This window comes from Dendrobates tinctorius, unplaced genomic scaffold, assembly GCF_039654945.1.
Source record: "Dendrobates tinctorius isolate UK_male_01 unplaced genomic scaffold, ASM3965494v1 ptg000107l, whole genome shotgun sequence".
Classification (NCBI taxonomy): Eukaryota; Metazoa; Chordata; class Amphibia; order Anura; family Dendrobatidae; genus Dendrobates; species Dendrobates tinctorius.
This window is the reverse complement of record NW_027361775.1, coordinates 43182193-43192463: the sequence shown is the minus strand read 5'-3', so window position 1 is coordinate 43192463 and position 10271 is coordinate 43182193. Positions and strand designations below refer to the sequence as shown.

At 44.1% G+C, this 10271-nt stretch overlaps 1 protein-coding gene across 1 annotated transcript in view; it reads right to left on the bottom strand.

Moving 5' to 3' along the window:
• The window catches only part of TPRG1 (tumor protein p63 regulated 1), a 140563-nt gene that overhangs the window by 59499 nt on the left and 70793 nt on the right, over positions 1–10271 (bottom strand). The gene's annotated exons all lie outside the window — the stretch shown is intronic.

Here is a 10271-nt window from a genome sequence, read left to right as displayed (position 1 = left end):
ATTCTTTGTGCGGATTCTGCAGCGTTTTTACGCCCATTCCATTACAGGAATCCGCAGGTGTAAAAACGCAGGCCAAATCCGCACAAAATCCGCAGGAAATCCGCGTGGATTTTTACCTGTGGATTCTGCCAAAATAAGCAGATTCAGCGCTGAAAATTCCACACATGAATCCGCAACGTGTGCACAAACACTAAAAGTCCAGTGGACAGTCCTAATAAATAGACAGTAGGGATGAGCGAGCACTAAAAGCTTGGATGCTTGTTACTCAAACCGAGCAATTCCTAATGCTCGAAAGCTCATTTTGAGTAACAAGTATACTGGGAGTCAATGGGAAATCCGAGTATTTTTCCGCACACCCTACAAGGTGGTCTGGCGGCGGCAGTGAAAATATTAAAATGGTTTAAAAAAAGTGCTGAATTGAAGTAGAAGAGGGAAGACCCCTGGAAGCACCTCTGACTCCCAGATCACTGAGGAGAATAATGTCACATTTTTACTCCACTTTAAGGGCTAACAATAAAACATACAAAATAGAAGATAAATTGGAGTTTACAGAAATAAAAATGTTCAGAAACATTCTTTCCTGCATAATGACTTAGGCAATAAGACAACATTTAAAAAGGATTTAAGGTAAAATAATTTAAGATAACCAAAATTGAAATTTTTATAAACAAATTGGAAATTTCAGTGTAGTTTATGAAGCAAGCAAGAACTGCCAAAAATTTGAAGGAAAAGAGACTCAGATGTATTAAGACCTAAGTTTCAAATTGTCATGTAGTGGTACTCCTAGACTCATAGAGGCTAAGCAATAACCACAAAGCCTGCTAAAAATTACAAGCAGGGTCATCCATAAACCCTTGAAAGCACCAACTAGAGTGCCTCATTAAAATATTAAAGTCTATTTGTGGTACTTCTATACTCAAAGGCTCTGCACACAGTTCAAAGCCAGAGAAAAAGTGTAAGGATGGTCATCCATACACCTTTGAATACAACAACTGGAGGGCCTCATTCAAATACTGAAGATTAAAAACACTATGTGCTGCTGTCATGTGGTGGTGTGGAAAAGCAGGGGGAAATGGAGACTTTGCTCATTTTTCATTTGTCGCTGCTCCAACAAGACGCTAGCGATATGGCAGCACAACACCTCCAAGGCATAGAGGAACAGCTCACACCAGGCGTCCAGTTTTGAGACCCAATAGTTGAAGGTAGCAGAGGAATTAGGGAGTATGCTAGTTTTATCGGCCAGGTATTGCTTGACCATCTTTAAAAATGTTCCCTCCTTGTCACAAATACCAGGCATTTGGCAGTGTACCACTGTCTCCCTTGCCTCTCCTCCTCGGTTTGGCAAGGATGCTTGCCCACTGTCGCTAACGTCTGATGGGTATTTTTTTACCATATTTTCCACAATGGACTTCTGGTTTTACACCATTTTAGTAGACCTCTCCGCCTCAGGAAGAGGAGATGTAAGGTTCTCCTTGTAGCATGGGTCTAGCGGGGTAAGCAACCAGTACTCTTTTTTTGGACAAGATGAATATAACGAAAGGGTCACAGGAAAGGCAGCGGTACATAAAGTCAGCCAAATGTGCCAAGCTCCATACAGTCAACATTTCCCTGTCTCCACTATGATGACGACTCCCCCATCTTCTCCTCCTCATTCCCTTCCTCAGCCCATCCACATAGGAGAGATGGGATGAAGCTTGTGTGGGTACTAGCCTCTGATGCGCTAGCAATCAGCTCTTATTCCTCCTCCTCATCAGCCTCCACCTCCTCATTGTTACCCAATCCACGCTGAGCAGATGAGATGAGGCTGGGCTGGGTAGTATATCCCTGTCTCATGTCTTCTTCCATCTTCACCTGGTCCGCATGCAAATTTTCATGTTTAATTATAAGCAGCAGCAAGTAGGCACAGAAATGGGATTGTTGTGCTGATTATGGGTCTTCTCCATGCACCATCTTTGTGGAGTCTCATAGTCTTGGAGAATCGCACAAATGTTAGACTTCTATGCCCACTCTTCAGTTGTTATGTGCAGAGGCTGTCCAGAATACCAAATGGCATGTTGGTGCTGGTATTCATCAACTTAAACGGGCTGCTCACAAAGCCTTCCTAGCATGTGCAGTGTGGAGTTCTTTAACGTGGTCATGTCACACACCAATCGGTGAGCTGGCATTTGCATGCGCTACTGCAGCACTGTTCACCCAGTGTGCCATCAAGAAAACGTGGCCATAAGCATTTGTCTAGGTGTTGGTTGTTAAGTGGACAATCCCAGTAAATGCGTCGGTACGGACACAGGTAATGTTCCTGGACACGTGCTGGTACAAGGTTGGGGGAGATAGTGGCGGCTGGGGACTGAGTATCGAGGGATGACTGCCGCCAAGAGTCGGCGGAAATCTTCCATGTCTACAAGCCTGAAATGCAAGATTTCCATGGCAAGCAGCCTGGAAATGTGCCCGTTTAGTGTATTGGCCTGTGGTAGGGTGGCTGTGAACTTTCTTTTTCATTTCAGGACCTGGGGGAAGGGACAGCTAAATGCTGGGCTTGGCAACAGATTTGGAAGTACCTGCTGATGGTGCCTCAGAGTGTACAAGGATAGGTGCAGGGAGGGAGGCATCTGCGTCAGTGTCATGGACAGGGGATTGGCAAGCAACTAGCACAGGAGAAGAGGCAGTGCTGTCACACACTGCAGCAATTGTGGCACATGCTGGTGATGGTTAGGCTCTTAGTGGTTAGGCCCCTGCTGATCTTGGCATGACACAGCTGCAAATGAAAATTTTTTTTTGTCTCAGAACTCTTTAAGAAAGTCCCAGACTGGGAAATGCCCCTCTCTTTGACGGAGAAATTCACGAGTGTCAGTGCTCTGCAGAACAGTTGCCCGCCTTCTCCTCTGGTCACATCACTGCCTCTTCCTGCCTGTTTCAGTGCTGCCGATCCCTCACACTCACCGCTGATGGCCTCGCTCTGCATGACTGCTTCCCAGGTTATTTCAATGACTTCATCCACAACCTCATCTTCCGCTGCCACACCCTGGTCCTCCTGACTTGGTGACTTAACAACAACATGACTTATCGGCAACTGTGTCTCATCATCATCTTCCTCCTTAAGACAAAATTTGCTGTTCCCCACTGTCATCTTCTTGTGACCGTGGCTGCTCTAAGTTTTGTGCATCACTAAATAGCATGTCCACCTGCCCCTCTTGGAACATGCAGGGTAAGAGGTCACAAACAGGAAATGCTTATGTAAAGAGCTTCTAAGAGTATCCCAGTGTAAGGTACCTGGTCTCCAGGGACTTGGCATGATGGGAGTTAGGAGGATCACGGTGACGATTAAGTGATCCAGACTCTTCGGTGGTCAGACTGGACAGTGTGAAAGACTGGGTAGTGCAGGCAAGCATGCTGGAAGCATTATCTGCTATCCAACCGACCACCTGTTCGCACAAGTGTGGCTTCAGAAGTGGTGTCCTGTGCCTCCCTGCAAAGTGGGACAGGAAGCTATGTGTCGTGGATGGGTGTGTTTCTTAAGCTCCAGCAACAGACGCAGTTGCATCTGCCCCACATCCTCACCGTCTGCATGCATCATCATCAGCATTTTCCACTTCTCCATCCCTTACAGCATGCATTATGCATTTTCTAATTGCTAGGTCTCTGGAAACCAAGTTTCCTTGATTAATTGAAGCTATTTTTTTAATTAAAATCTAGTCTCCTCTAGCAGGCCAAGCGGTTTTTAAAAAAATTAAAACCACCGTAATTTCACACAAAGCATGTTAAACGGTATAGATGACAATGCAGTCAATTTTTTCACCAAAAAAAATGTGGTCATATGCAGCAGCTATAAATTTAGCAAGAGACTGCAAAGATCTAAACCCTGCCTAGAGGCTGTATTCAGCCACTCTACCTGCTCCAGCTGTCCCGAGGCTAAATGCAGAATGTATTGCATAGAAACATCAGAGCACAAGATTAGCCCTTAAAAGGATTGTTAGTATGATGGTTCAGCAAAGTATCACCACTAGAGGACTGATTCCTAAAACTATGCACACACAGGCCTGGACAACTACTGTCTCCTTCCAATACGAATTGTCCCCGAGCTGTGCAATGGTGTCAGTGTGCCGAGCATGGCTGCGCCGGTACTTTTATAACCTCTGATGAGGTAATGCAGCCAGCCAATCACAGTAATGCCACTACCAAGAAGGCTACAACATTACAGTGACGGGCAGGCAATCCCTGCATGTTTATTGGTTGTGTAGCAAGCGCCAAACATGCGGGCATGGATTCGAACATTCAATCCGAGCACCAGTCAAAGATCGGTGCACAGCCATCCTTGTGTGAGCAAACAGTGCTGTCTATTGCTGAAAGAGACAGCTCACTGAGCCTAAGCCCAGAATGGGTGAAGATTAAAAACAATAAATGAAAAGTTACACTCATTTTCTCAGAAACGTTATATCAATCTGCTCACTTCTACCTCATCTACATTTAGCTATACTATTCAGTAATTTCATTCTGTATTGGTTTAATAAGCAGATATTGGGCAAGTACTGCTCAGATTCACACTCTCTTCATTCACTTTTTTGGCAGATTTTCCTGATCCTGTGCGGAAACGTGGGCTTGTTTCTTAAAAATACATATTCAGTAATAAGATTTTTAATAATTGATTCTTTAAAATAATAGAAAACTTTGCAATTAAGATATCACAATAATGATAAAGTTGGAAAAACGTCATTTAAAGTGGCTTGGTAGAATAACCAAATGTTTGCAGAAAAAATATTCCAGTTTATATTAAGAAGTATAGGAATTCTCCATCCAATACTGCAAAATGAAATGCATTTTGTCTCTTCATCATACCTTCCGCACAAATCACACCAGGGCTAGATCTGTAATGTGCCAGCTCCTTGGAAGAAATCTTGCGATTGCTTTAGTGGAAGGAATGTGGGACAGGTAGAGACAGGCAGAGCCTCCATAGCTGACATATATACATATGTATTCATTCACAAGCTTCATCGTAATTATCTTCCTTTGGGGAGGTTGTACTGAGCCAGTGGCATGGTATAATAACAAGTTATAATTACATGATAAAAGCACATCCCTCAGACCCCACGCCCCATAAAATAAAACACAGCCCGAACAACAAGGTGCCTGGAGTTATCCTACTTTTCACTGCACAATTACGGAACTTGGAAGACTCAAGTATTTAATTTGAGATTACCTCTTGCCTGCAGTATACTTTGCTTCCCCCACCTTAGCTCAGGGATAAATGCCAGGAAAATCTGATATGCTGACTTCAAAGTTAGTAGCTTCCAGACCACCATAAAAGATAACCCACTTCTGCCCTGCTGCACCAAGTTTGGCTAGATAGACCTCCAGGGAGCAAATAGGTGCCATAGCCACACATTAACTCATTCCTCATTACAAACACATATCACAGAAAGACGCTATGGACAAATAAGGGTATGTGCACACGGTGCGGATTCTGCTGCGGTTCCGCAGCGTTTCTGGAGCCGCGGGTCCGTAGCAGATTTTGCTGCGTTGTACAGTACCTTTATTTCCTATGGAAATTAAAAAACGCAGTGCACATGCTGCGGATTTTTCCGCGGTTTACAATCCGCAGCATGTCAATTGTTTGGTGCAGAAACGCTGCAGTTTTACACCTTATCCATTATGAGGTGTAAAACCGCAGGGCAAAACTGCAGATAAACCGCAGGACTTTTGTCCTGCGGATTTACCTGCGGTTTTCTCTCCAAAATCCGCACACCAAAAAAACTACATGTGCACATAGCCTAAAGGGTTAATCAAAGAGAGCTTACTGAAGGCGGTCTATGCAAAACCGAATGCTAGGTTGCACCAAGGTCTCATACTTCTGTTAGATGATAGAGGAACTTAGCTACAGAGAAATGCATATAAATGCAGATGCAAAAGCAAGGTGTAAAGAGAATTGGTGCTGAGTTTTATCGGGGAGATGTGGTGCTTGGAGCAGGATATAATGCTTTAGTAGATGGCAATAATATTTGTATTGCCATATTTCTGTCACGGAGTGACTGACCAGTGCGACACGACCCAAAGATTGGTCGGTCACCAAACAGCAAACAAACAAGGGAACACCGGGGACACAACGGTGGGCTCTGCGATAGGGAACGGGGAAATGGACACCTCCTGCACTCTCCTGAGGATGTGCCCTGCTCTTACTAGCGTTCTTATACAGGTTCTTTCAACCTGTCGCCGAGCAGGATACCTTAGCCCTCGCTTGCCCTGCACCTATCCCTAAGTAAGGAATTGGCAAGTGAAGACATTGGTCCCACCGCTGCACTAATACAACACAAGGTAAGGATAGACAGACAGTGAAAGGAACAGGGTAACAAAAATACAACACTTAGCTTTCTGCTGTAAAGCACCGCACAGCAGGATCACGACACCAGATACACCATAAACAGCTGAGGCACCACCGCTCCCAGCAAACTCCTTCCTCCGGTTCGGTCGCTGTAGCATGAACTCTAACACCGGCGGTCAGCTGATGCATCAGGTGACCTTTTAAAGGATGGTGGGAGTGGTCACCACCTGCATCAGCAAATTCAGCAGCAATGTAATTACACCAGCGGCCACCAGAGGGAAAAACTGACATTAACCCCCAATCTGCCACAGATCCAAAAATGGATAGTGACAATTTCCTCATCTACTTCCCAGGTATTAAACCATAGGTACCTCTGCATAGGGGAAAGCTGTAAGACCGTGTTCACACAATTGACGTAAAGTTAGTAGTGGAAAAACGGATGATATTCCATCACAGATGAATCCATTTTGTGACTGTGCGCTATCCGTTTTTCACAAACCCATTTACTTTGACAATTCTAAAGTAGTGCATGCTGCAATTTTTGGAAAGTTGAACGGGTGAAATGGCCCATCAATTTTGAGGGGGTCATTGATCTAAACTCACAGCACTCTTATGTGAAAATCGTTCTCAGAACTAAGTCTTTGGTACTGAACTATGCCAATAATTCCCTTCCTGGGTGTCCATACCAGCTGAATGTGTAATACAGCAGCCATAAATCTGAGATACAGTATATACTGTACATTTATCTACATGCTTCTTCTGTTACCTGTGTGGTACATTGCAAATGTTATAATAAATCTGGGAGGCTATAGCAAGCATCTAAAAGCTCTCATATGGATTGTAGGCACACAACACAGGGAGGTCCCTTCCAACTCTATCATTTTTATGAACACGACACCATAAATGAATTTTAGAATTTCACTGACCTCTGCAGGGAACAATAGGTAATACACAGCATAAAACATGGATGATGGGTTCGTGGATGATGCGTTGCTGGGCTGATGGTGCCTTGACTGACAGCTTAGCTGTCCTATCTGTTTCTGGGGCTTGCAGGACTTTCTGCAGGTGTTCAGTGTTCTGGTAATCGCATAGCTCCTTAACTGAGCTTTCTGTCCCTGGTCCTTGCCAGGTGTAGTTTGTGCTTCTTGTTGAATGTTAGCCTGATTCTTTTGCTCTGAGTTCTGATCTTCTGTTGGCTGACCCTTTGGACCGTGTTCTGACTATCCATTTGTCTTTTCCTTTGGCTTTTGATCTGCTAACTCTTGTTATTGACCCTGGAGTGTGACCTGACTTACACCTTTATCTTTTCCCTAGGTTATCTACATACTCTCTCGGTATTGACCCAGGAACGTCTGACTCTTTTGCCTCACGGCCTATCCGTGGGTAGTGACTAGCGTCACATTACGTCTGGCCATATACTTTTTTTTTCCTGAACAATGGACGCAGTTTGTGCACTCTGTGATCAGGAGACGAATCTGATCCAGAAGGTTCAGGATCTGGCCAGAGATCACCAGAGGCTAGAATCGCCACAACCCCAGCTGCAGGGTCAGTTTAGTACTCTGGGTGGTTCCCAAACGCTCCACTATTGACAGTAGTTATGTCTCCTGGACTCACTGACGTACAGGTGACCTCCCCCGAACTAGTTGTGGCAATTCCTGACAGATTTTTTTGGGGGGAAGGATCAATTTAGGGTATTTAAGAAGAGCTGTAAATTATTTTTTATTCTATGACCCCGGTCTTTTGGAGATCAGTCCCAGTGGGTGGGTATAATTATGTCCCTATTGCATGTGGGTCCTCAGACATGGGCATTCTTTTTGTCCCCACGAGCCCCAGAACGTTCTTCTGTTGACGCCTTTTTTGACGCTTTAGGGATGATTTATGACGAACCTGACAAGGTCCAGGTCGCAGAGGCCAAGATCATGAACCTGACGCAGAGGAGCCTCACTGCTGATGATTATAGTTCAGAGTTCCAGCAATTGTCATCTGAGGTTCTATGGAACGATGCTGCTCTCAGGTGTCAGTTTCGTCGTGGTCTTACAGATGCTCTGGCTTTACATTCTCCACCCTGTTCTTTGGGGGAGGCCATCACTCAGGCCATTCGTATGGATCGTAAAATTCATAAGAGAAGAGTTGAGCAACAAGGGGCTTTGGTCATTCTTCCCGAGTTGATTTCCTTACCTGAGACGGTACTAATGGAGGTTGGAGCCGCCAGCTCTTGGGCCGTGGAGAGGAGACGTCGGCTTGATCTGGGACTCTGCTTCTACTGTGGTCACGCTGGACATTATCTCAAGGACTGTTCGACTCACCCTCAAGCGAAAAAGCCCTCGGGAAACGCCGAAGTCTGGATGATATTCGAGGAGGTCACCCAGACTTCCAGGGATCCTTTTACTCCTCAGATAAAGTGCTGTTGAACGTGCAACTATGTTTTCAGAACCTGTGGTTATCTGCACTTGCTTTCAATGACTGTCAGTCTGCAGCAATCATTGATTCTGGACTGGTTATTAAATCAGGATTAGGGACAGTTAGACTGGAAAGACCTATTCAGATTGTTGCTATTGACAAATCACCGTTACTTTAGAACTTTGTCTAGCTGGTAACGGTGGAATTCACACTAAAAGTGGGAACACTCCACTCTGAGTCCATCTCCTGTTAGGTCTTGGATAATTTACCTGCTGGGTTGGTGTTGGGGCTTCCTTGACTGCATGTTTATAATCCTGTAATTGATGGGTGGCAAAAGGATATTGTTAAGAGGGGCCCCAACTGTCATAAAAAGTGTTTTCACTCTGTGCAAATTTGCTCCACTAGTCTTGACCTTAGAGGGGCATATAATCTGATACGGATACAGGAAGGTGATGAGTGGAAGACAGCGTTTTTAACATCTGAGGGCTTATTTGAAAACATGGTCATGCCTTTTGGTTTAACCAATGCACCTACGGTATTTCAGAACTTTATGAATGACATTCTTTCTGATATTATTGGAAGGTTTATTGTGGTATAACCTTGATGACAGTTAATTTTTTCATCTGATCTGGATTCACACTATGAGCATGTTCATTTATAGAGACTCAGGGAAAATTCTTTGTTTCGCAAATTAGAAAAATATACTTTCTTTGTTTAGGAAATATCATTTCTGGGGTTCATCATATCTGCTGAAGTATTTAAGATGGATCCTGGGAAAGCTATAATTGATTGCGTTCAACCTCACAAAATTAAAGCACTACTACTTTTAGGATTTGCCAAATATTATAGAAAAGAGAATTTGTTAGGAATTTTTCACAGATCGTTAAACCTCTTACCAATCTCACATGTAAGGAGGTAGATTTAAAGGTTTGGTCGTCAGATGCCATTGAGGCCTTTAATAGACTAAAAGAGTGCTTCACGTCTGCTCCAGTTTTGATTCAAACTGATCTTCAGAAACCATTTATAGTAGAGGTGGATGCCTCAGAGACTGGGGTGGGGGCTGTTTTGTCTCAAGGTCCTAAAACCTTGATGACCGTTAGGCCATGTGCATTTTGTTCTAGGAAATTTTCATCCGCTGAGAGAAAAAATGATATTGTAAATCGTGAACTGCTTGCTGTTAGCATTTGAGGAATGGAGGCATTTTTTGGAGTGAGCTATTCATCAGGTCACGGTTGTGACTGATCATAAAAATTTAGCTTATGTTGAATCTGCTAAACATTTAACCCCTAGACAGGCCAGGTGGTCCTTATTTGTTTCTAGATTTAATTTTTCCATCACGTTCAGGCCGAGGTCTAAGAATGTTAGGGCTGACGCTTTGTCGCGCAGCCTTGATTTAGTTTCTCCTACAGAAAAACCCTCCTCCATTCTTCCTCATGGTATAGTAATTTCTATGGTATCCTCAGAATTGGTAGCTGAGATTTGCCAAGTCCAGTCTTTGGCTCCTTCTGCTACCCCTGGATCTAAATTATTTGTGTACCACAGATTACATCTGTTGCAAGAG